The following is a 26,155-nucleotide window of genomic DNA, read 5'->3' as shown; positions in this document are numbered from 1 at the left end:
ATCTTTTACAGATTAGATATTTGTAACTGTGGTTTTCTTTAGCCTTTTTTCCTAGAGCAAAATAATCTAATTTCCTCGACCTTCCCTCAGAGGTTAGACCTGCTGAACTTCTCGTTTCTATTTTTTTCCTTCCATATTTCTCTCACTTTTGTATGTCTGTCTTAAAAGGTGAAACTCAGGATTGCATCCATGCCCTAGCTGAATGCTCAAAAATCCCAGGAAAAACAACACAGTGTTCCTCCCTCATGTTAGATGAAAAATTCCATTGAAGACATCCCAAACTAAAATTAGCTCATTCCCTCTCCCCGCTTCTCCCCCACCCCCACCCCCCCATTTTGTTAACAGCACTGCATTTTGTCCACATATTCCCCATATTCAGATATTCAGATCTGGTTTTGCTGATCAGCTGCCAGGCCAAATATTCTCTATTATCTGAGAGTTTCCTTTGCTGCACTTACCTGTGTAAGGCTTGACTCCAGTTCTCTGCTTTAAAATCATGTTGAGCTCAGTAGTATAACCAAAATTACTGATGACAGAAGACAATTTAATAGGTTTTGCAATTTCCTTTGGGGAAGGTGATAAAAAAAATATTAGCAGAGACAACAGCATTTGAAAGTGCTTAGGGATAAACAAATGGCTGATCAGGGTGGAAAAGACACAAGGGGAAACTGCATCAACAGGTCTGTCAGTGAACAGGAGCTAAGATGGAGGAGATATTAAACAAGCTTCTCTTTGGTGTAGGATCAGAGCAGAATAAGGAAAAAGCCACATGGAGTCCCCCAGCCTGCTGAACAGGGGGAACCAAGTGTGGATCTCAGCAAAAGCGGCAGGCACAGCACTGATGAGGAAATGGCAGATCTGAACAAAGAGAAGGTCTCGAAGCACATGATATGAAATGAGATTGTTGTTGTATGCAACAATCTGGTCACTGGGCACACAGGTAAAGAAAAAAGAGTGTGAAGGAGCTGAGCTAACACAGAGAGACAGCCCAGGAATGCATCCCAGCTGTGCAGAGGGTGCTGCCCACCCCTCATCAGGGAGGGCACTGAGCACAGGGATGAGCAGCTCCCCAGACACAGACTGTGCCAATCAGGGATATGGCAATTACAAGTTAAATGCATCCCCACTCACTGGTTTTGCTTTCACCCATGTGCTTACAGCAAGACTGATGCTGTAAAAGGCACCTGTACTTAGATTAATAACTCTTGTGCTGAAAGAAGTACAACCTCCCTATGATTATCCGAGAATCCTTCCAAAGATGACAGACACATGCTTTTGACCTGTAAGGTTTGCTGAGAGACACTCTGCAGAGCAGCAGCTCTCCATAAACAGGCTTTTCATTGCAGCTATACTGCAGGACAACTGGAGAAGAGAATATGGAAACAACCAGGGGCTCTTAAGGGCACTGCAACTGTTATGTAAAAGAAAAACTGTAAATAGATTTCCTTGCTGCAGCACACTTTTAGAGGCAGGGATGTGTACTGAGGTAGAAAACTATTTGTCTCTGCCTGCAAGAGCTCTGTATTATTTTTCTCCTCTATGCCAGGGTGGTGATCTCTTGGATACAGACTTAAAGAAAGCACTTTCTATGGAAACAGACTGTGTGAGTCTAAAAAATTCTTAGTGTCATATTATTGATCTTATAAAGGACAAAGAGAAATTGATTATTTTTTAGAAAGACTCTCAATTCTTATTCATCAGAAGTGCATGCATGTATAGGTGCCTCTCTATATAAACATGCATACTCATACAGAGTGCATGTAATTTTAAAATTAATCTTACATTTTCTGTGTTTAGCTTAATTTCTCAGCACATATATTTCATGTTGTGACTACAACTGAAAAGAAAAACACATTCTTCTGCACAAGAATTTACATCAAGTAAATTACAAGAATTTACATTTTGGCTAGCAAAAATCCCGTCAAAAATCTCTACCATCACGTAAAGTGACATGCAAAGAATTTGCCTTCTTTTTGCAGAATTGGACTGATTTAGTCTGCTAATCATAATTATATTATGAGCCCTTTTTAGGTCTTGGCAATGCTCATGATCCATCTTCAGCCCAAGCCATTGTGCCAGCTCTTTGCAAAAAGGAAACTCTCTAAAAGCTGATCCTGTTACTGTAAATGCACTTCAGTACACAAATAAAATAGAACTTCATTTCACACAACCACTGTCTTGAGGTCAGATGTCATGCAGTCTAACACAATTTTAATACAGCACAAGGAATAGATACCACTGTAAAGGTGCAGCCGATTTCCCTGAGCCCTCCCATCCTGCTGGGCATGGCAAGGCAGCAGGACTGGTGCAGCTGTGTTTTGTGGAAGATCTCACAGGAGCTGCTGCCTCCGAGACACAGGGCTCAAATCCTGAGTGTTCAAGCTTGCATTTTCCCCCTGGGAGAGAGAAGGGTGAACATTAACTGGTTTTCATCATCAAATGCAGTGTAATAATGATACCAGGCACTTTCTCAGACTCTTCTATTCACTGGAATTTGGTCTAAATTAAATGTTTCTGGCAGCAGGCATGCTCCAACAGCATTCTGAAAAAACAAACTCTGGATGGGAACCTGAGCCCAAGCATTTCTCCCTCCACAGTGCCTGGCACATGATGTTACTGTTCTATGCCAAATTCTGTCCTTCTTAATTATGTTTTGATTTCCAAATGTTTTCTCCGCTGGACACCACTGTGCTCCCCATCTCAGGAGGCTCTGTAATGTCACACCTTGTATTCCTTCCCAAATCAGCCACCTCCAAAAGTTACACACACACCGGGCTACAGTAAAGCTAAGAACTACAGAGATGTGAAATACTATTATTCTGTAGAATTTTGAGTTTGGAAGGGGAGTCAGAACAACCAAAAAACCCAATCAGGCACATTTGAGTGGTATATCATAGATTAAATAAACCAAGATTAAACACACACACACTGAATCTGCATAATCTGCATGTATCTGTATCTCAGCATAGGATTGCCAAGGTTATTTTGCTCATTGCACAGAAGAGTCAAATAGACCCTTAAGAAGTAAATTTGATGCATTAAATTTGGTTATAGTAAAAGGATTAATCTGTGCAACCCCTGCTGATCATTAAATCCAATTTATCACAGCAGATACAAATCTATGAAAATATTAGTTTTCCAAAGGAAATGTGATTTTTCATAAGAAAAATCCCTGCCTTGTGATGACAGAGCACACATTTCTAGACATTACGAAGTTCTCAGATCATTTTGATCAAAGCAGGTCAATAATTGACTCTAACCAGCACTCCTTTGAACTGCTAGGTATTTTTTCTGCATCTAAGTGAGTCTCGAGGTAAATGTTTTTTTTTTCCTTCATGTGAAAAAACCCTCACCCCAAGAGGGTTTTTAACTTCCATTCAGATGACAACATGACAAAAACAAACAAACAAACAAAAAACCACAAACAAACAAACAAACAAAAAAACCAAAAAAACCAACAAAACCACAAACCCAGCCAGTACAAGTGAAGGAAAAGCCTCACAACTCCTAAGCAGCAAGGCTGGAGCTGAGTGAGCAGCAAGCAGGGCTGGACAGGGGAAAGGCACTGATGGGAGGTGCTGCTACACAAACCAGCCCCACCAAAGGAGGTCAGCCCTGGCAGAGAGAAGGGAAATGCAACTCCTCACATTTCAGCAAAAACCAGTCCTGCTCTCTCTTTCCTTCACTATGTGATCACCCATGATATTAAAAATCAGAGGAAAGGCTAGTTTCACTGCTAAATTTAGCTAACTTCTGTTAACGTGCCACATGCTCGCAGAGATTAAAAATATGGTGATGGCAGGTGTAAATAACTACAGCAAAGAGTAAATAAACCCAGCAGCAGGCACAGTCCTCCCTCTTGACTTCACCTCCAAAATCTGCATCTACAAGGAGGAAAATAAGGCAAAAACGCACCAGTTAAAGCAAAATTAATGATTTTTAAATTGTTGAAAATTACGTAGCAAAAATTATCAAAAGACAGCAGTTTATTGTTTTGTTTCTTTAGCTTAATTTTGGCTGTGAAAGGAGAGTCACTACTTTCTGCATTAATTGCATATATTTTTCTTTCTTTCCTGGCCAAGGCCAACTCTATATAATAGAACTCGCCTTTAAAAATTAGGGGAGTTAATTTTCAACCTTGATAACTGGTAAGATAAACATAAAAAAATAAGAGATGTTGGTCCTGGCTGAGCTACCCCTTTAGCATACGTGATGTGTGAATTCCTCTATTCATCTCAAGAGTGGATTAACTCCGGGGTCTGATGTTAGGGCAGTTTCCAAATGCATTTAGCACATGTGCAAGTAGGAGATGTCCATTCCACTTTTCTCCCATTTATACAAAAAGTTACTGTAACTATACAGGCAAATACAGTTACTGTAACTATACAGGCAAATGACCCTGTTAATTAGCAGAACAGCCAAACAAGGGAGGAATGCAAACAGCAGCTCAGCAGCACTGCACTCAGGCACCTTTTCTCTCCCTGCAATGTCTCTTACCTTTGGAGCACCTGGGATGCAGCTCAAGGGGAATCCAGGCTCCAAGGGGTCCAGCTCATTCTCTCCATAAATCCAGCTGACATTTAGGAGGATAGAATGGATAGAATGACAGTTTAAGCCTGTTTTTGTCCCTGTCTAGTGGCTTGCACTCTCCCTGGGGCCCTGGCCAAGGTAGCTCTGACAGAGGGCTCTCTGCCTTGCCTGACAGTGGGAGAAGTGGGAACCTCTCTACTCCAAACACGAAGGAATCCTTGCAGGGCCACACTGGACACCAGCCCTTGCCATCAGCAGAAACACATTTGGTCTAGGGCTGCAGCCCTGCCTGCAGGTCTTTATGGAAAATGTCATTTTGGCTCCTTGCAGAGAATGTCTGCCACCCCAGTGAGAGCCAGAAGCACACAGATGAGCAAAGGAAAACAGGTGAGGGTCTGTGCTGTGACTCCTGCTCTAGATCTATAACAAGGAGGCATCTAAAATGATGATATGTGCATGAGATAGATGAGAAGAAGGGAGCCAACATCTGGCACTTATCTAATTAGCAACTGGATGTGGCTGCTGTTTCAGAGATCTATAGCTCAAAATCCCTTTTTATTGGTGCAAGAAATGCCTGCATGTACATAAGAGAAGCAGTTATACCATGAAAAATTTTGGAAAAACTGGTATTTTTCTGCTGAAAGCATCTGCACTGTAAGTAAAGGTATCATATATTTATTTAACTAGCTTGGTAAGAAGGTAATATATAACATCCCTGAGATTATCATGAGAAAATTTAGCATTTCTTGAGGTTCAGATGGCTTTTAGAGCATAAGGGACAGACACTGGCCACCCCTTCATGTAGCACTGCATCCTGCCAGCTGCCACAACCGGGGTTCCAAGGCAGACCCCAATCCAGCACACAAACCAGGGGAAGGTGGGAAGGGCTGTCTGCTGAAAGGTTCCTGCACATAAAACACTCAAGTCAAAAATGTTGCTATCACATCCAGGGAAAGCTTTAAGGGCATTACAAAAGATAAATTAATTTTAATGCTGTGCTTTGAAGGTTCAACCATATTGTGGAGGACTGAAGCAGATCAGGGCCTATTAGTCAAGAGCAGGAAGAGAGTACTTGACCATGCAGACCACCAGACCACTGTGCCAAATCTTATCTGCACAGTGACATCCAGTCTGACCCAGCAGCAACACAACATCATCACTGAAAAGAGACCTCAAATCCAACAACTTAGTGTAGAAAACTCTGGAATCAGCTGCACTTTTGGGTTTCCCCATAATGACATCCCTGCAGATACTGCCACATTGCAGCACACACAGCATGAGGATTAGGCAGAAAGTTTCTACCTTTCCCAGGGCTCTCAGATGAAAAACAAGGGGTAAATCTAAGTGGTAGCATGGGAGTCTGTTCTCTTTAATTAGTTAAACAAACAGCTTGAAAAGCTTCAGGGAAATAAAAACATCTTTGCTGTTACACTTCAGTGCTACCTTCTCTGTTATTGTCCAGATCCCACGGCATCATTCTATTACAGCAATATCCAAATTACTTTAAAAACCCATAAGAAAATCCTCAAGCCAAGATCAGAAGAAATCCATCCTTCTGACCACTTTTTTTCCTGACACATCTATGAATTGCCTGGAAAAAGTGGGCTAGCAATTCAATCCAAAAGCTAACAATCCTCATCTAAATGCTGCCAGATTTGGTTACCCCATCAAGATAAAGATATGCCACTGACCTTCCATTAGAATGACCAACCAGCTGCCCTTCCCAACAGAAGCACTAATGTAAGCCAAAAGTAATCAACCCACTGTTGTATGCAACAGCTCTTTTAAACATAGACAGAGCCATAATCCATAAGCATTATAAAAAATCATAGATACAAAAAAATCAAGTCCAACCTTTAAAGTAATAGGAGGCAACAGAAATGTGAATCACAAAGCATGTGTGAAACAGATTTCTTACAATTCTTCCACTTAAAAATCCTTGTATGCACAATTTGGTTTACAATTACTTACATAAAGATTAATACAGAGCTATACATAGAGTACACTAAATTGTTTGCTCCAATATTGTCTTCAGATACAAGAGCAATCAAGAAAATACTTTCAAGATAAATTGGCATTTGATAGGGGAAAAAATTGCTCTTGAATCATTGTTAAAAAAGAAGGGCTATTATAATGAAAGAATTTCTTTCAAGCCTTTTAATTATGACATAGAAAATACTTCATAGCATTTCATATGCTGAAATATTTTGGATTCATGGCAAGCCATGAGAGTGGTCATTTCGCCAAGACAGTTATCTTCTGAAATCCGAGACATAATTATGGTCAGTGAAACTCCTAATCCTGAAAGACCTGAGATTTAATTCTTTGCATGCTCAATCTCTCTCTGGATTTCCTCCATGTTACATTTGGCACAATTAACTCCAAGTGGGGAACAGGCCACAGAACTCTTTCCCTCTGAACTGGGATGGGGCAGGATTACTCAGTGCCTCCCAAGAGACACATACTCAGCATTAATCTTCACCTCCTGTGTGCTGGGACATGAGGCAGTGGCACGGACAAAAATCCATTTCAGGTGGGTTGCCAGACACAGGAGGCAGGCAGGGGATGGTGCAGGTGCCTGACAGCACTGTGAGTCCCAAGGCTAGAAGTCTGCTGCCGGTCTGAACCTCTCCAGAGGTTCATCAGAGGGAGCAGGACAGGCCAAGCCAAGAAGGAGCTTCCCTTACCCAGCCTTTGGAATCCAGCCACTGCAGGGCTGAGAGAACAAGGCAAAAATGACTGGGTGTAACTGTGCCACTGTCAGTAAGGCAGGCTCGTATTCCAGGTAGGCCACATTTTTAAACACAACAAATATAAATGGATTAAAACATTATTTTTGGAGTAGGTTGCTGGCAGCAAGGACTGAATGATCTGGCTAAATTACCCAGATCTGTTAACTCAAACACTGCAGCAGACTCACAGCCATGTGGCTGGGCACCAGAGGGAGAAAGAACTACCACGCCTTCATGAGTTACTATCTGCAAACAATAAACTGTGAGAAGCTGGCATCCAATAAATGATATCCTAAACCCCATGGTTACAAACCAGAAGCCTGAGCCAGTCTGGAATGCAGTCATTCTCCATTCCAGATCAATCCATGAAGTCTGGACTCTGCATCGCTCAGAAAGCGAAATTCAGCCTTTTCTGGTAACAATTACTAGTTCTCTCAGATTTCAAACTATAATGGATGAGAAAATGTTTTTGTGATGCTATTTCACCTGGAAAAGCATTTCAGCTTTATCTGGCCAGCGTGAAGGAAACAGCTTCTTTGGAACTTATAGTCTTCCCTAATTAGAGACTGAATTGAAATCTGGTTTTATCACTTAGTAACCCTTGGGAAGGTCCCTGATTTCTGCATCATTTTGGAAAGTGCTGTTACATTGTTTTCAGAGAACCATCCAACACACATTGCAGAAAGATGACAGGGTGTTCCAGTGACAGAGAGTTTGAGATGACACAGCATCTTGGAGCATACAAGTATATTCCAAACTGTTGCCATATGGTTCTTTCTCAAAAGCAAGGAAAGAAAGCAGGAGTTTCTCCCTAAGACAGATCCTGCTAAAAGTGGGTTACAGTCCCAGCCAAGCACTTCAGCAAACCTGCTTCAAAATGAACTAAATCTTGAGTGAAAGTAATTGGATTGTGTCCATCCAGCTCTAGTGCACATTTAAAAACACTAAAGATAGAAAAACTGCACGGGGCACTTGGAGTCCCTGATAGAGGCTTTTCATCAGAGCATCAAGAGAGAATAATAGAATAATAACTATGCCACTGTTCCTGCCTACACTATTTTTATTATTATTATTATTATTAGTCTCTGTGACTGTGTTCTAGTGGGTCCTATTATTTCTTCTTCTCACAAACACGATAAATTATTACATTTACAAATTTAAAAGTTAATTTTTAAAAGTCATCACATTCTACTCCCTAATTTAAAATACTGTGTAGGTGAGCAGGACTGAAAGTTTGAAGCTTTGCTCTTATTGAAAAAAGTCTACTGGTCTTTTCTGTTTTTTGGGAGTCATAGAGTGCCTGCAATTTGCACTGAATTGATTTGATATTGACAAATGCTGAATTGGCTATAGGTAAAAAGAGGTTCAAATCAATGTCATTTAGTAGCTGCTCCAAGTGCCAGTACGAAGATTCTCATTTTGGCAATCATAGAGTAAAATAATCAATATTTAATACTTCTACTAAAAAAATACTGGCAAGTTATATATATATATATATATATATATATATTTCTGCTATTTTATTCATTCAAGCAATTCCCATATTTATTTCTGATAGGAGAGGAAAAAAATCTATTTCATTTCAAACACCCCTTTGATAAAAATTAATTGCAGAACAATATAGGGCAGCATTTCTAATATTTTCTCCCAAAAGGAAGAAATAGATATGTTAGCTACAGTACAGGGTTAACTTGTTGGCATCAGAAGAAAAAAAGTCTCATTTTTAGTTGGAAGGTTATCATCATTAATCTGCATAAACATGTAAAAGTTATGTTACATATACCTGCACAGCACTTGTTGTGAGAAGAAAAAAACCCCACCAAACTTTATATTGCAGAGATCTGGGTCATTAATTTTTGGGAGCAACCGTCTTCCTCTTTTAAACCCCAAAATATCCCCTTTTCTCCCTGCCCCTTCAGTTCATCCAACACGTGATGTCCTTCATGTAAATCTTAACAGATTTATTGACTGAAATGTTTTGGACTACTGGTGAACTCTGTTATTTGCAGTGGGAGACCATTTATTACCTTGCAGGTGCTTCAGGGGAGCTCCATTGTTTGGTGTGAAAGGAGAGCAAATGGAAAGTGTGGTGTTCATTAAAATGGATCACACAGCCAAGAATCAACCTCTCCCTCATTCATGTGGATACTGATTTTTTCCATTTCTGCTACACTGAGCTTATCACAAGAGAGTGCACCAGCAGCTGCATCTATGATATTCAGATTCCTTACCAGAGCTGATGAAATGTCCCCTTAATTGTGTTTGCTTTTTGCTTCCAAGTGACAAGATTAAAATATATTGCCCACACTCACTGCTTCTAACCACTGAAAGCTCATGTTCCCAAAGAAAAATTAATTTATTCTCTTTTCTTTCCCCAAAAAGATATATTAGCTTTCTTTTACAATAATTTTAAATTTAATTTAATAGAAATTTTGTATTAAGTTTTATTTACTTTTCCTACCAAAATACAAAACCCTAGGTATCAATTCTTTACTATTTTGAAATAAAATTTTATAAGCTTTTTTCCTTTGGTTTCAAAAAAACAACTCCAAGGAGGGACTTTGGATGAAGATTTAGTAATTTACTGCCTTACTGCTAAGTATTAGATTTGTTTTAGTTCTTGCCTGCATAAGTGTTAAGAGATATCTCAGATTCTAATTCTGAAAAAGAAATCCCAATGCCTCCAAAGTATTTCAGCCCAGGCTGAAGCTTAATGCTGTGGTTAACTAAGAGAGTAACAACCCCAAAAAGCAAAAACATTGGATGGTCACAAACAAGGCTCAGGTCTAGAAATAAAGGAAAAGCTCTGTGAGACCAAAAGCTGGGATTTTCCACAGAAGAGAGGCAGATCCTGTGAGAGAGATGTGGGAAACTGGTGGTGATCAGTTGTGGTTCTGCAGCTCCAGGCTGGACATCACACCCCAGTCTGGAACGTCTCCACACCTGAATGGCTTCAAGCATCTCCTGTCCTGCCACAGGAGCAGCACAGCACAGGGGCAGCATCCCCACTCTAAACAGGCTTAGATAAACCATCTGCCCAGCCCTGGCAGGCCACAGCTTGATATTACCTGATTCTCCCTGCTGAAAACCTTGCCTGAGGAGTTTTTAGTAATGCTGCAGAATTCCAGCAGCAGCCTGAGTATTCAGCCCAGTGAGAAATCCTTAATGCAGTGCTGAGAGCCCAAGGTAAACACAGCTCCAAACTCGGGACAATGAAGCAAGCATCTGGAATTTGGTGTCTGAACTGCCTGGTTGGCTGATTTACTTGATATTAACGCAAACCTAAAGGAAACCTTGACATCAGAGTTTCTCTAGCAAAGGCTGCAAGGTTTCTGATAGCTGGGCTGGCAACCACAGAGACAGGAGCTTTAGGAGAGGAGAACTTCAATGCAAACCCAGGGAAAGCCAATACCAGCTTCCATCTCTTGAGTTTCAGGGCTTATTTAAAAAACAAAACCAACACACCACCACCAACAAACAAACAAACAAACCACAAAAACACAGCAGTGTTTGAATCTGCTCATTTGTATAACCCAGAATAAATGTAATGACAAACCCAAAGTATGACATGGATCAGTGACTCCCTCATTACTTCATCTCTTGGCCAGACAGACCCAAGATCATCCTCTCTTGCACTATTTCTTGTGAGCTTGGGACTGAATTTAGCAAACAAGATTTATATTTGCTGGGCTAGTCATTAAGACTAGGAATGAGACCATGGCAGACAGAAGGAATAGAAAGGAAAAGCTTTTTTCTTCCAGTTTTGATACAGCTGCTAGACCATCACTGTCATGTAACTTCACTCACCCTCAAATTATATAAACCCAGAAACACTTCAGTGTTTTTCCAGTGCTTTCAGCCACTTTCTGAAATGCTTTTTTGCTGCTGAAAGGCTTTTAGACTCTGAATAGAGCTGTGAAGAAGAAGAAGAAATGCAGGTGTCCAGCTAGATATGCATAATAAGCAAGTGGGTTAGAGGTAAAATTTCTACCCAGATTCTGCATAGGAACAAGCTCTACATGATTGATCTTGGTGGGAGTAGTGCTTCTGCTTTCTCTTCAAATCATGGCCTGTGTGAAGGGTGTTATTTTCAAATACTTACATTTGTTAGTTTGTCTTTAGTTCAGGTTTGATGAATGCTCTTGTAAATAGTCACAGATGGTACAAACTATCAGCTCCATTTATGCTTGTGCTGGACACTTCAGAAATGGATACAAACCACTACTACAACAAATAAACAAACAAGCCAAAAACCACCAGCCCCCTCAAAATCCAAAACAAACAGCAAAAACAACACCTCCAGCCCACACTCCTAACTATGGTGTTTTTTAAGAAATTAGCCTAAAACTGACCCTGCCTGTGAGAGACCAGCTGGGTCCCACCAAGGGAGTGAAAGGTGACATTGCACTCAGAGAACACCAGTAGCTGGCTGTTAAAACCTTCTAATCAGTTTAAGGGCTGCTGGAAAGATTCAAGTCCTGTATGTGCCACCCCGTGAGAACACAGCCGCTAGCAGCTGTTCAGCAGGAGGGGGACAGGGACACCATGGCAGCTGAAAGCAAGTGCTGAGAGCACTCCTCCCCCAAGAGAGAAGTTTGCATCTTGCTCCAGAGCAGGACTCTGCTCAGCTAAGATGCACCACCCCACCCAGCACAGCTCAAGAGAAGGAGGCCACAGCCCCAGCAATGGTTTTTTGGTCATGGTTCTCTGTGGACTCAACAAGTTCCACCTTTTAAATCATAGCACTGAGAGCACCAGAGTGTATAATATTCATATTAATGGCATATTTAGTACTGCCACCAGCTCTTTCCTACTGAACAAGTGCCTCTAAACTCACCAGCCTTGTGCCATTTATCTCTCAGTGAACAGCAAATTAAAAATTGCATCACTAAGGCACCAAGATAGCAGAAACTCCCCCACAGGCACATTGTCACAAAACTGCTGAAAGTAGTGCAGTAAATAGAGAAAAGTTTCAGACTCCTGTGTCTACCTAACCAGGTCAGAAGGAAGCAACCAAAGGAAGAGTCAGACCTCAGTCCCAGCTGATCTCACTGGTATCTTGTTGACAAAGCAGAACAAATGGCTGCTGTTCAAAGTAGATCCCTGAGGGAATGGGTAAATTCCCAATTCTCCTACCTGGCAGCTGCTATTTCACCAAAGGGTATATTGCCATCTAGCAAAGGTTAGAATCATTTTCAGAATACTCAGCTCTTGCTCATCTGCAAAAGGCAGATTAATACTGAGCTCATGCTATACATATTCAATACAAGAATAGTCCAACATGTCTGTTTGCATATTCAGGAGGAAGGCTAGAGTAGAATTTTTCCCACTCTTCTCCCTTAAAAACACATTTTCCAGAGTCCCCTTTGCCACAAGTTCATGTCATTCAGAGAAAAAAGCAATCCCTCAGCCCAGCTCTGCGTGTGGCCTGGATGTCACAGAGCATCCCAGCACCTGGCCACAGCGCCAAATCCAGACCAAAATGGGCATCCTTCAAACTGGTACCTTTTAAAGGGTCAGTGCCATCACTGGAAAGGGCCACAATGGAAATTCAGAGCTGCAGGCATCACCTCCTGTACTGAAACAGAGCAGAGCCATCAGCAGCAGAGCGTGAACATGTACTGCATGACATACAGTGAGATACAACAAGGATTAAACTACACACTGCTACTGAAAAATCTGGGACAGTTTTTTAAATTACAAAACGTGACTGTTCATCCAGGAAGACTTAAGTATTGCGTTTCCAAGTGTCAATTCAGATTTCATGTTCTGTCATAAATCTCAGCCATTTGTTCAGCTACACGGCCTCATGCACAGATTTTAAAACACTCTTATGCAAGTGTCCGGCACAGACTCCAGCTAGCCTGAAAGACAGGAGTTAACTAACAGCTATAACGAGGTCAGGAAGGCTTTATGATTCTTACAGCTACTCCTCCTTTGATTGAAACTATTAATGGAATTATAAAAAATTAAAATTTAAGCATTCTGATCACCAGTTGCTGCAGTCATCCAAGTGACAGCTTAGTATTCATCTATATCCTTCACAGGTTGCACAAAATTCAGTAGGTAATAGCAGATAGAGATCGAGAAAACTCAGAAGGTAAAGTGTTTTAACAGCTTCAAGCTATTTCTACACTGCCAGGCTGTATGAAGGCGTTGCTGATAAAAAGAATGCCATATCAGTCTTTCAGCTAATATGAAGTTATACAACTGAATTGAATATAAAAATGAAAGTCTTAGTATCTGTCAGTTAAGTATTAGCCTGAGTTAGTCTCAGAAGAAGATTAAAGTTTAATGGACTGTTTTGATCATGCAGATGTAATGTGAGTCCAATTCACGCTTGCTTTGCTATAGGATTTTTTTACATTATTTTTTAAGCCTATCCCCAGGGATTTGTTGTCCTGATATAAATTGCTCATGGAGGAAACCGTGTTCCAGGTCTCAGATGTAGGACTGTATTGTTCTTACAGAATCTAGGAACAATGTTACACATTTCTGAACACAATTAATGGCACTTTAGAAGCTTGTTCACAGGCTGACAAAGAAATAATCAAGATTGAGTCTTTTGTCCAAATCAGAAGAAAGCAGGCTTTTTAAATCAATGGCAGCCAAGAAAGTGATGACTAATCCTCCTCAGCTGTAATTATTTTGTAGTACAAATATTTGATGTATGTAGAATACATAAAATGTAAATAATGTAAAGAATTACATAATTGATTAAACATTTCTGTGAGATCTATCATCACAAACTGATAGAATCAGCAACTAAATAGCACTAAATAGCAATGCTAGAAAATGAGGAGATGGCAGAGAATAAAATGTGGGTTTTTTTGCCTCAGTGTTGATCACAGAGCTATCCAGCACAGAAGCCTCATCAGTAGATTTTCTTCATTGAACAAAATCACATTTTGTTCACATTATACCTGCAAATATATATTCTGGTAACTGTGGTGCATCTGCTGATCAAAGTGGTCGATTAGCCCTGGTTAACTTCACATAAAAGAGTTGGTGAAGACATTTAGAGAGGGGACTTGTCCCCAGACTGACCCCCAACTATGCAAAGCCAGGGATGGATTCTGCTTCTTCATCTGTGCTTGATCCTTTGTCACCCCATTTTCAGCACGTTCATTACCTGCATGAGTTGGCTGCTATCTATACATTCATGCTTCAAATTTACTCAAACTTCCAATGAAACAAATGCCTGAGTGAGATAATGCTGCTTGCTGCAGTGTATGGGACAGTAGGTAGCCAGGAGATTAATTACAGGCTTTTAAAATAGACTGGGAAAACAGAGAACAAAATACAGGAATAAGCTCTCAACGATCTGGTGAAGAAAACACTGTTACAGAACTTCTGTGTATTCCATATTCATCAGCTATCTGGGAAATGGAACAAACATCAGCATGCCAATGGCAGATAAACATAAGTCCTTCTTAATAATAAGCACATAAACCCTCAAGAAGAACACAGGAAAATGAACAGTGAAAGTAACCACTTGGTGAAAACCCATGCTGACAAACTTGTATCATACACAGAAAAACAGTGAGTGCAGACTTAATTTGGATAATTTCTTCAAACTTGGAATCATTCTGAAAAGTGGTGCTGTGTAACCAACAGAAAAAAAAAAAAAAAAAAAGGCAAAATAAGACTGGCAAATACTTGTCACTTCTGAAAACTCCACTGACTGGAGAAATCAGTATTTCTGAAGGATTATACAGCAGATTTTGTGTCAAACAAAACAGATTGTTGTACCTGCGAGGGCTTTGAGATACCACATTGCTGTGTGTGCCCCTTGACACCCTATCAGGAGCAGACTGATGCAAGGGCTGGCCCTGGATACTGGGGTTTCTGAAAGTGTGCACAGACAGGTTTTTACAGAATCAGAACACTCAAGGTGACAAGAGAAATGGATCAACCTACACCCAGCCAGAGGGATTTTGGCAATACATGTTCACTGCAGAACGTGCCAAATGTGGCAATCTTAATACCATTTGAAAGTATTCTACCAGTAAAATTCTGGGTTTTGTTCAGCTGGAGTTAACAAAAATTCATGGAAAATTATCCAGAAAAAAAAAGACATTTCAAGATTAATAAGGCAGCTAAGCACCTTTAAAAGACTCATGAATATATTAATAAAGATCCTGAAATGCAATAGCACTGTGTTTATTTCCATGAACCAGAGCATTAGAGCAAAGGGTGACATTCACAAAAGATCTTTTATAGGTGGGAAAGGCCTACTGTATAATTTATACACCACGGGCATCTTTTAGAGTAATTCCAAGTTTATGTACCTTTACAATGTCTTTACACATAAAAATTATATACAAGCCATCTTCACAGTTATAAACAAGGTATTTATGGCAAAACCAGCAAACTTTCTTGGAAGGATTATTCTATTTCAACATATTAAATATAGTAAGAAGGTTATCTAATTTGTTCTTGTTCTTTTCAAACACAGCTTCTTTAGCTGAGCCCTAGATAAACAAATATATTTCTGAAGTAGGTAATTTATAAAAGGGTCAAATATCAATGACATATTAAAAATTCATCCAATTTTTCAAGAGGAAGAAAAAACAGTTAAGTGGCTTGTTCATCATCAGCACAGGGAAAAATTAAGTAAAAATGCAAGAAAAGAGAATAGCAAAAATTTCTTCTTCATTTAGTGATATGGTCTCCTGATTTATGTATTATTTTCCTATTATTAACCTCAAATTTGGATGTACAGGGGCAGATTCCAATGCACACCTTTAGCAAGGCACACAAAATGTTAACCTCCTCCTTTCCAGAGCCCTGCTCTCCCTGCCCAGCAGCAGTGTCACAGTGCCAGGCTGCTGTGGGCACCTGCAATCCTTCTGGACTCACTGCCCCTCCCAAACTCAATTATTGCAGCACAACGCTGGCAAAATCCATGAACACAATGGGGACCTCAGTGCACCATCAAAACTCAAGGAAGAAATCAATCTCATGCAAATACAACCTGATTAAATGGTAACGATTAATGATAATGAAGAACTTGCTTATTCATCCAAAAGCTCATGTATTTGAGTTAAACTCTGTATACGACTAAGATCTCAAAAAAGACCTTAGCAAAAACTCGATTTTTAAGGCACAGTAAGACAAACGTTATGAAGTAGTATAGACATAGCAAACTTAACTTCATCAGAGAAAATCTGTTGTTACCCAGTTCTGGTATGCTGCTCTTACAATGCAGTCTGAAATCACAATAGCTTATCAGTAAATGAGAAGAAAACATCACTGGTAATTTACTGACATTTGAGACAACATGTCTGTTCTTATTAACTGAAGAGTGAAAAATATCACTGACATCTTAATGCCATTAATTATTTCAACTAATGCTCAAAAGAGGAGCTCTCTGCCAACTCCTACACAGCTTTTCCTGAGGGTGCTGAAAATTCACTATAAACAATTCCAGTTCCAACAAATCTGGACTCAGAAGGGCCAGGTGACTTTCCTGACACTCAGGTGAGATTCCCTTTGTACAGAGCAGTACCCAACACACCACACTGACAACAGTGCTGCAAGTTCCACAGTGGGACTTGGTCTCTGGTATTCAAGTTCATAAGAGAGCAGTTCTACCACTACAAATCTCCCCAGGCTGCTTCCAGGGCATCCCACACTACCCAGAGCTGCTGAAGACAGAATCCCACTCTGTTAAATGCAGCCCTTTCCATCCTGTGTGTCTGCTATTTATTTATTTATTACGTACTTCAGAGCCATGTAGGCCACTAAGTAATACCAGAAGTAACAGAAATTTTAAGGCCCTTACTAATGAAATATAAGGCATCATAAAATCTCAAAAGAAATATTTTGAAATAGGTACAATTGTACCCACCACAGAACCCTGTCCCTTCTAAACTGCTTGAAGAAAATATTTCATCTCTAGTCACAGAGATGAAAAATATATCCAGCATTGAGCCAAAGCAAATTACACACTGACATATAAGTTAATTTGTAATATGGTTTTGCAAAAGATTAAATTGTTTCAAAGTTACCAAAATTAGTCACTTTAATGTTCTTAAATAAGATTGTTTTTATTCCCTTCTCCAGACTATCCTTTAAAAAATATTATCTTGTCTTCTAGTGGCCCAGGAAAAAAAACAGAAGAGGAAGGAGACTGCAAACTCTTTCCCACCCACCTGTATCAGATACTGATCTCAAATACAGTACTTAAGCACCTTTAATATTATTACTGTACCTGAAATCTCAGCAAACATGCCAGATGTCTAAGACAGCATCCCAGGACTGCACACTGGAGTTGCATTCATCTGTGTAATACTTCTTGCTGCCCTTTACCAGTGCCAACAGGACATGAAGCATATTCTGTGTGACAAGAATGGAATGACTTTGCCTCTCCTTCTGCCCAGGATGTGCCATAGATCAGAGTGGTCTTGGATGGATCATCCACGCAGACAGGAGTGTTAAACATATCACTAATCTGTCATTCCCTGTTCATGCTTCATGTTAGGCTGTCATTTTATTGACTCTATCATCTCTTGGGGTTTTTGGGTTTTTCTGGGGGAAAGTATTTTTTGTTTTCAAAGACTAATTATAGAAGTGTGGTGGAACTGCTTATACATCTACACCAAAAAAATCTCACATGCTTGGCATTTTAATTTGACCACTGTTCATATCCACAGTTTTGAAAATTTCCAAGGAGAAGCCTGTTTATACTGCTGGAGTCAAAATGAAGTTTAAATGAATAAAACAACATATGCCCAGATAAGTAAATTATAGACCAAGAAATCAAAGTCATAGATGATGGCACTGTTTTGACAAGCATACTTAAATAACATTAGATTTTCTTATTCTTATAAAATGTATCAGGAATATTGTGATTAGCTTAATGGAAATAAGCTCTGACAGATTTTGGTTAAAAAAGATACGGTTTACATTCTAGGGGAAAATTAATTTCTCTATATTTTAGCATAGGGATTCTCTGGAAACATGCAAATTCACATGAGGAAAATTTAACCAATAATAGTAATCCTGCTACTTTTATAATTCTTACTTTAGCTGATACAGGCATCTACAGAAGGAGAGGTGGACACCACAGAACTTAAAAGAAATGCCAAAAAATAAATTTTTCTAATAAAAACTTTTTGCCTTGCAAATCTAAGAAATCTTCTTCCTTGGACAGACTCCAGATGCTGTTACAGTTGTGCATCACTGAGATTAACAGTGATGTAAAAGCAGGTGTGAATTTTATTACCAAAATTTACTGAAGCATTGTTTAGGGGCAGCAATCAAGCACTGGCAAGTATTTCCATGTCCTAATCCCTGGTAACAAAAATTCCCTGAGTTTGAAACTAGTACCTGGGTAGAATATAAAGTTTGCTATCATGCACTTATTTGACCTGGAAATCAAGAGCATGGGACACAGTCCTGAGTCCTCAGATGCACAACTGGTCTCTCCAATCAGGGTACAGTGAAGTTATTTCCGTGCACTTAAGTTTTACCTTGAAGAGAATCCTGCTGACATTAAAGTTCCTTTGCACAATTTCACATACTACTTTGATTTTGAAAACTTGTTTTGCTGTCATTTCATCTATTACCCCAAAACTTTTTTGGGGTTTAAGTCCTTTTGCAAAGACCAGCTGGAAAAAGGATTTCTTATCTAGCCACAGCCACACATAGGCCTGACATGCCAGATGGCTTTTATATATTCCTCATGCTTCTGCAACAACATTTCTCTTTTCTGACATCCACCTCCTCCTTCACTATTATTACAATATCACTAGGCAGGGAACCAGGGAAAGGAAATAAGGACTACTGTCCTCTTTAAATTCACTGCATGGTACTTAGTAAATGAAGCATAAATACACTCTTCACACATGAACTTTTGAGGATTCCTCATGCAGATTCCAATGCCATCTGTAAGAATCTGGCTGGTGCTGGGCAAGAGTAAGGAGAGAGTCTGGGACACCACAGAGCTGGGCAGTGCTGCTGTGACTGGAGCAGGACAGCTTCTGTGGGGCGGCACACAATAACCAATATTTATTTTGTTTGCTTTGGATCATTAGCAGAGAAGTCAACATCTCCCACACACAGCAGCTGCCGGGGCTATCCAGAGATGCTTCACTGAGCACACAACCATAGAGCTTGGAGATAAAAATGAGCCAGCCCAAGCCTTTTCAGAATGTAATTGTTTCTTACACAGACCCTCCTTATGGCTTCTGCAGTCTAGTTTTAAAAGCCCCTGAGAATAACAAACTCCCTGATATTCAGCTTACCTTTCCCTTTTTCTTAATTTCCTCTTGATGCTCCTAATTATTTTACCATGTACCACACTAATTGGTGTTCACACATGGCCACCTCAGCTACAGCTGGTCAAATTTATTGTGTCACACACCTAGCACAATTTCAGATTTCTTAAAATTCCTGTTGTGTTTGTTAAGCATTGCCTATAAGCAGGAAAATACAACTGCACTATTTTCACAGTTTCCTGGATTTATTTTTTCACAAAGTTTGTTCCAAAGAAATGGCATCTTGTCAATTTGCATTTACCTATTTCCACCTCTTCCTCCCATGTCAATTAACTCAAACTAACACAGATGCATTTAGACACTGTCACAAGAGAAAATCCCAAAGAGTGAAGTCTTCCTCTCCCATCCCAAACTACCTCCAGGCATCCAGGATGAATCTACCAGCAGTTTTGTGACACCAGGATCAGATAATAGTGTATTTCATCAAGAAAAGTGCAGTTTGAAAATATACTGAAGCTCTCATAAATATCTGCATTAAAACCATGATAAATGCAATCTAAAATGGGCTACAGTAATTCTATGCTACTAACAACCCCCTTACTAAATATTGTTTCACAAATATAAGATTATGAGCTTGTGTGACGTATCTCCAATGCAGGGAATTGCCAGCAACCCCCATTTTACCAGACAGGAGGGCAGCTGATACAAGCAGTGTTATAGGGGCAATCTGAATGAAAAATAAAACAAACTCATGCTCACACCAAGCCACAGAAAATTTCTTTCTCCAGAAATTAACTTAGAGAATTCTTGTAAATCATACAAAGTTAGAGAGTTTAAGCAAATGACTGCATGGACTCATACAAATTTCTTGCCCCTGCACTATCAAGGCAACACCTCCCTCTCCCTCTGAGTGATCAGCAAGAGCTCAGTGATGTCCCTTGCAGGTGTCACAGGCCAGACACACCTGAGAGGTGCAGCCTGAGCTCAGCCCTGCTCAGCCACCCCAGGGCACAGGAGCGCCCAGTGCAGGTTCACACTGCAGCCTTGGCACGAAGTCTCTGAGCAGGCTGATAGAAAGTGACTTTTGCCTGAGGCAAGCAGGCGGTTTGTGGGTGTCCCCAGCCCCTCCATCTCTCCGTATTTCCCTGGGACAAGTGTCCTCTCCATCAGAGCAGCTGTACACAACAGGAGACCGGAGCAGAAGTGTAAGGCTCACCAAAGCACAGGAGCAAGGCTGTGCTGTCCTGCTGAGTTCTGTGTCTATTTTAGCACCATACAAGTTTGCAAGGTAGGTCATGATCTAACTCAAGTTTCACTGGTTTGTCCAGACCAAAATCAGGCAGAGGAATCCCAGGGCAGGGAGCCCAGAGGAGGGAAAGGTGCAGTGAGATGCGGCGCTGTGGCCAAGGGAGAGCAGAAGGCACCAGAGGAGAGATTTTCATCCCCACAAGGTGCTGGGTCTTTTTGGGTAATGAAAAAAGTAAATAAAACTTAATTTTGTTTACCATAAAATGCTTTCATTGAACCAAAAATGGAAGAAAAATATTATTAATGATCTCTATTAATGAGCTCTAAAAATCCAAGTGCGTCACCAACCCCCCACCAAGACCTCGCTGGCAACGTGTGACATCACCTCAGAGAAAGAAAAACATCAAAATCCAAATTTAAGGGACAATACTTCAGTGGCTGTGCGTAGAACTAAATAAATAATTCCATTAATCCATCACCTTTAGCACACAGTCCCACAGAACTGTTTGCTCAGGTGCTGGTCAAGTGGATCTGAACACACAGAAATCAATCCTTTATTTTAATAGTTTCAAAACGCTTCAGGGATTATGTAATATCTAACAAACTACACCTAAAATTTAGCAATATACATTTTTAAAATAATATGGCACATTTTTGTTGTGCATGCAATATTTGCAGTTTATCTTTCATTATAGATGGCAACTGATATTGTATATTATTACAACATAGGAAATAGTCACCTATTTTTCCTTCATGAAAATGAGATTTCCAAACATTAAAGAAGTTTGATATTTCTTTAAATATTTCTGATTATTATTAGCATGCATTGCCATTTGACTGTAGGGAGAACAGAAAAGGAAGAAATAAATTCGTCTTATTGTATTATATTGACATTAAACTCCAGCTGTAAACAAAGTATTTCAGTTCAGAGACAAAAAAACCCAAACTCAGACCTGAGAGGCAGGATGAAATTTTTAAGAATTATGTAAGAAAAGATGTGACAACAAATAAAAACATAGTAAAAATAGAAATACTGGCCTGTGCTCATTGAGACAGGAAATACCTCAACCTGCACATTGCACAGGCCATGACACAGTGCTGGGAAATTTGGGTGCCAGGGAAAGCAGAACACTTCTTGGGAGGGCAGCAGACCAGGGAACTGCACAGTCACTCCATGGTCACCCCGAGAAGAAAGGTGCAACTGGTGGTTCCAATTCCTATTTTGTATGAGGGTCCCGAGACTTAGAGAAGGAAAGTGGTGCAAAGCAGATTTTGCCTCTTGATCTGCTCTAAGCTCCCCGAGTCCCAAAAGAGACAGACACCAGGGCAATATATAAATGTGTGTATCTCATGCAGCTGGGTATTTTTAATATTTCTAGGGGGGTAGTACTGCCTTCAGCCACAGATCCTACATAATACAGCATTTACCAAACATGCTGGGCTGTGATTTATCAGAGGTGACCCCAGTTCTGCTGGGGGCAGTTCTTGTGCTGTGCACATTCCAGCTGACACAGTGAAATTGCATTTTCATCTGAATCATCCACATTTAAAGTATTTTTTCTCCTCCACTTCCCTAGGATGTGTCTCCACACGAGCACTTCCAAGTGTAAAGTTCGTGCTGGATGTCTCTGAAGTTCAGAGCTGCTCTGAACGTTTAGATTCAAGACAACAAATATATCCTGATAAAATGTTTTAGTAGACCCAAATTCCAGTTTTTTTCAAGAGGTTGGTTAGCCTTTGTGTTGGTCCATTCCTATTTTCAATGTCCAGCCCACCCATCTGTATTTATGTGCAGTTTAGTCAGCTTTCAACAGAATGTTGGGTTTTTTAATATATATATATATTAAATGAAAAAAAAGGCAATTTTAGCTTTAAAATGCAATCTGTCCTTTGTGTAGAACTGGCAACAGTGTGGATGTAAAGCTAAAACGATCAGACCACATAAACTTAATAATGTGGCGCAAAGCAAGAACATTTAATTGATTTAGAGTGCAGTTCAATACATAATCACAGTGCTGTGAGTGGAGCTGTAAGGTAGCCCATTAGTTCTTGGTGGGCTTTCTCAAGAGCTTCATTCACAAGCCTATTAATTAGCTGGGGTCCTTCAGTGGCCACCATTCAGATTTAAATCACTTGCTTCCCATTAGAGTTTTCTGTGCACTGCAGGCCCATAAAATCAGATATTAATACTTCCATCAGCAGGGCTTCTGCAAGTCAGCTTTAATTATTACAGGTAAAACCTTCCTAATCCTTGCAAAAAGTGATTAAAATACAATAAAGTTGAAATTCAGGGACAGTGTTAAACGCTGGAGTATGTTATGATCAAATGCCATAAAGTTTATTCCACTTAATGGGCAAAATCAATATATTTTTTAAATGTCAGAAAATCACATGGTTTTTCTAGGAAATTCAGACAGTAAATAGATAAATTTAAGAGCTTTTCAAGGTCTTTAAATGTTGCATTTTTCATTATATCCTTTCTAGACTTTGTATCAAGTTCATGTGAAAAAATAAGCCAGACCATAGGGCTAAAATTGACAGCAATATTGCTATGTCACATGCATAAAGTAATGATATGAAATTATATTTAATGACTTAATATTTAGCTATTCATTTAAAGTGAATACTTCCATATAAAATTATTTATTTCATGTCACTTTCCTCACTTATATTTGAGCACAGCTTTGGTTTCATCGTAAACTAGGACCTAAAGCTGCTACTTAAATGAAACAGGTTTTTTTATAACTTAACTAAAGATTGGATTTCAGTTGCAGTGAAAACAACATTTTGTTGGTTCAGCAGTGGGATAAAGTCAGAAAACCTTGGAGATGAAAGGGAGGAAAATGCTTATTGCAATACCTCTGAATCAGAGAGTGTCTTGCATAAAAAGACACTGTTGGGTAGCATTCAGGAAATGCTAAGAATAGAGAAATTGAAAGAGATAAAAATTCATATCCTGCAATGAAGTTGAATGCAGAATTCCATAGATGCGAGCAGAAAACTATCAGGGTGTGCCAGGCTTGGGGCCAGAGGCAGAACTTTCAAAGACATTTTGAAGATGACACCAGATTTTGAGAATCCGAAATTAAAATACTTCACAGTGACTACCATGAAACATTTGGCTCCATTTTGGAAACCATGTATAACAAAGCTCTGTAAACTAATGTACAGAATTACCTTAATCTTTTATTTCCCTTAAAGTCAATGAAAAACAGATGAGAAAAGCCTGATGGTTTCATTCTTGCTGCAGTGTTATTAAGCACAACACCCAGCAGATGCAGTAAATAAAAATCCCAATTTGGCAGCTGACAAACCTCCCTTACACTCTGTTCTGGTACCACAGCTTTGCCCACAGATAGATTTGCTTGTGTTATTTCACTTGCAATCACAGCTCCTGCTCACTAGGAGCTTTGAAAATCTCTGGAAGTCTTAGGAAGCAGAAAGTCACTGCCTGGGGCGTCCTGCAGGACTGAGACTGAAGGGCAGCTCCACCCACCACATCCTCCAGCAGAGTCTGCAGTTCCCTGTTTCAGAACCTGCCCTGCTCAGGAGCCTTGGAGAACAGTTGTACTGAACATGCATTTATTTACAATATGTCAGTCACTGCCTCTCAGCGTGATATCAGTAAGCTCCAGCAACATTCTCACAGGGAAATACTTCCTGCAGACACTCCTGGATCGATTTTGGAGGCTGTTCCTACTCTTTGCAGTAAAGAGCCAAGGCTAACATACCACCACTGTTCACAAGAAGATCTAGAACAGCAGATACTCCTTTTTAGGTGACAGCATGAGCTCTATCTTTGGGCTTTGAAGTCAAAACCACAGACCTTGAATTAATTCACGTAATCATTTTGACACTGCTGAAATCTATAAGACACTGATAAGTTATTTCACTTTTCCTGTTCAGGTGAAAGAATCCCGAAGCCTGGAGTAGTTTGTATATAATATCACGTGCTTTCCATCATCACCTTCCACCTTCAGCAAAATCATTTACTGTCTTTCACTCTGAAGGTTTATTAATTTGATTCAGGGCAAAGGATAGGTAGTATGTTCCACCAGTTAATAAAGTTTATAAAGCACTAGGGGATCTACTTGGATGAGAATCATCAGAGAAATGCAAGACTTAATCAGACCAAAACCCGCTGCTAATGCCAGAGAGATGTAAAACTCATTTAGAAATTAGAAGGGGTGGCTGAGCAAGCAGACAAAATTGAAAAGTTTTATTATGAGACACAGGTGCAAAGACTTTTAACCTAAGTTGAAGTTAGGCTTTTAAGGCTTAAAAAGAAAGTACTGTAAAATGCACTTGAGGTGACTAGTTGAAAGGTTACTCAGACATAAAGGATCTGCTGATTTTAAGAATTTACAAATGTGGTGTAGGAAGTTATGGCAGAAAAAAAAAATATATTTGAAAAAGCATTTCAAATCTGAAGCTCTATCAACATTACATGCTCTGAACTACAATAGGAGTGACAGAACTAGAGGGCTTTAAAAGAGCACTATAATCCAGTGAGGATTCAAAGTGCAGCCTGGAAGCTGGTCTGAGCAGGGTCACCAGAGGTGTTGCTGTGCTCAGAGTGGTTCTGGACACCCAGACTCACTAACAGCACATCCATGTGTGTAACAGCACATCCATGTGTGTAACAGCATTCATTTGCCAACTAACGAGTGATATTCAAAGGGAGCTAAAGAGGGAAAACACTCACTGCTGCATCCCAAGATAACTGGCCTGGTTTGTGTTGTGGGGTTTATTCTGTAAATTAATGGGGTGGTGTAACAAGTGTTATTACAGTGCCATCTAGTGCAAACGAGGCCTTGGGATGAAGATGGCAGATGGTGAAATATCTGCACCCAGAGAGCACCACCACTGTCTGCCCACGAAGGGAGGAAAGCCTCTCCACTGGGGCCATGGTAGCTCCTTGTTAGGAGTTTGGGAATCTGGCTTAATTAGAAAAACATTTCCAGTCTTGCCTTTGCGTGAACTGTCACTCTGAAATCAGTGTCACACATTTTAAGTGCCACAATATTAAGTACCTGGATTATGTGCTGGGCTACCTTTTCTCCATCATAGTTACTTGCTTCTTCCTCTGACACACAAGTGAGAAAAGCTTTGTGCTGACAAACCAAAAATGGCCTGAACACGAGCAAGATGGAACTCTGGAATGAGCAAAGCTATGATCAGCTTAACAAGTAATAGACTGTGAGATACTCACTAGCTCAGACAGATGGGTACTGGGGCATGGACCAACTTTGTACCTGCAACTGCTCACAGAATAGAGGGAGCCCCTTTCTCTCATTTCTCTCATTGACGAGGTGGTCAATGCAAAGCTGTGAAGAAAACAAAAGCAGTGGTTAACTGTGCATGTTTCCTCTGCTAAACTCAAAAATGGACCTCTTAGTCTTAACCTATGGAGGTTTTGCA

At 40.0% G+C, this 26,155-nt stretch overlaps 1 long non-coding RNA gene across 1 annotated transcript; it reads right to left on the bottom strand.

Moving 5' to 3' along the window:
- Positions 1–457: 457 nt before the first annotated feature.
- On the bottom strand, positions 458–26,155 carry LOC140684876 (uncharacterized). Its single transcript, XR_012057799.1, has 3 exons — positions 25,947–26,155; positions 2,237–2,396; positions 458–564 (listed from the first exon to the last, which is right to left on the bottom strand). It is a non-coding gene; the product is annotated as an uncharacterized lncRNA (long non-coding RNA).

The sequence above is a fragment of the Taeniopygia guttata genome, chromosome 11, assembly GCF_048771995.1.
Source record: "Taeniopygia guttata chromosome 11, bTaeGut7.mat, whole genome shotgun sequence".
Lineage (NCBI taxonomy): Eukaryota > Metazoa > Chordata > Aves > Passeriformes > Estrildidae > Taeniopygia > Taeniopygia guttata.
Note: the sequence above shows the minus strand (reverse complement) of the source record. Positions and strands in the feature narration are given on the sequence as shown.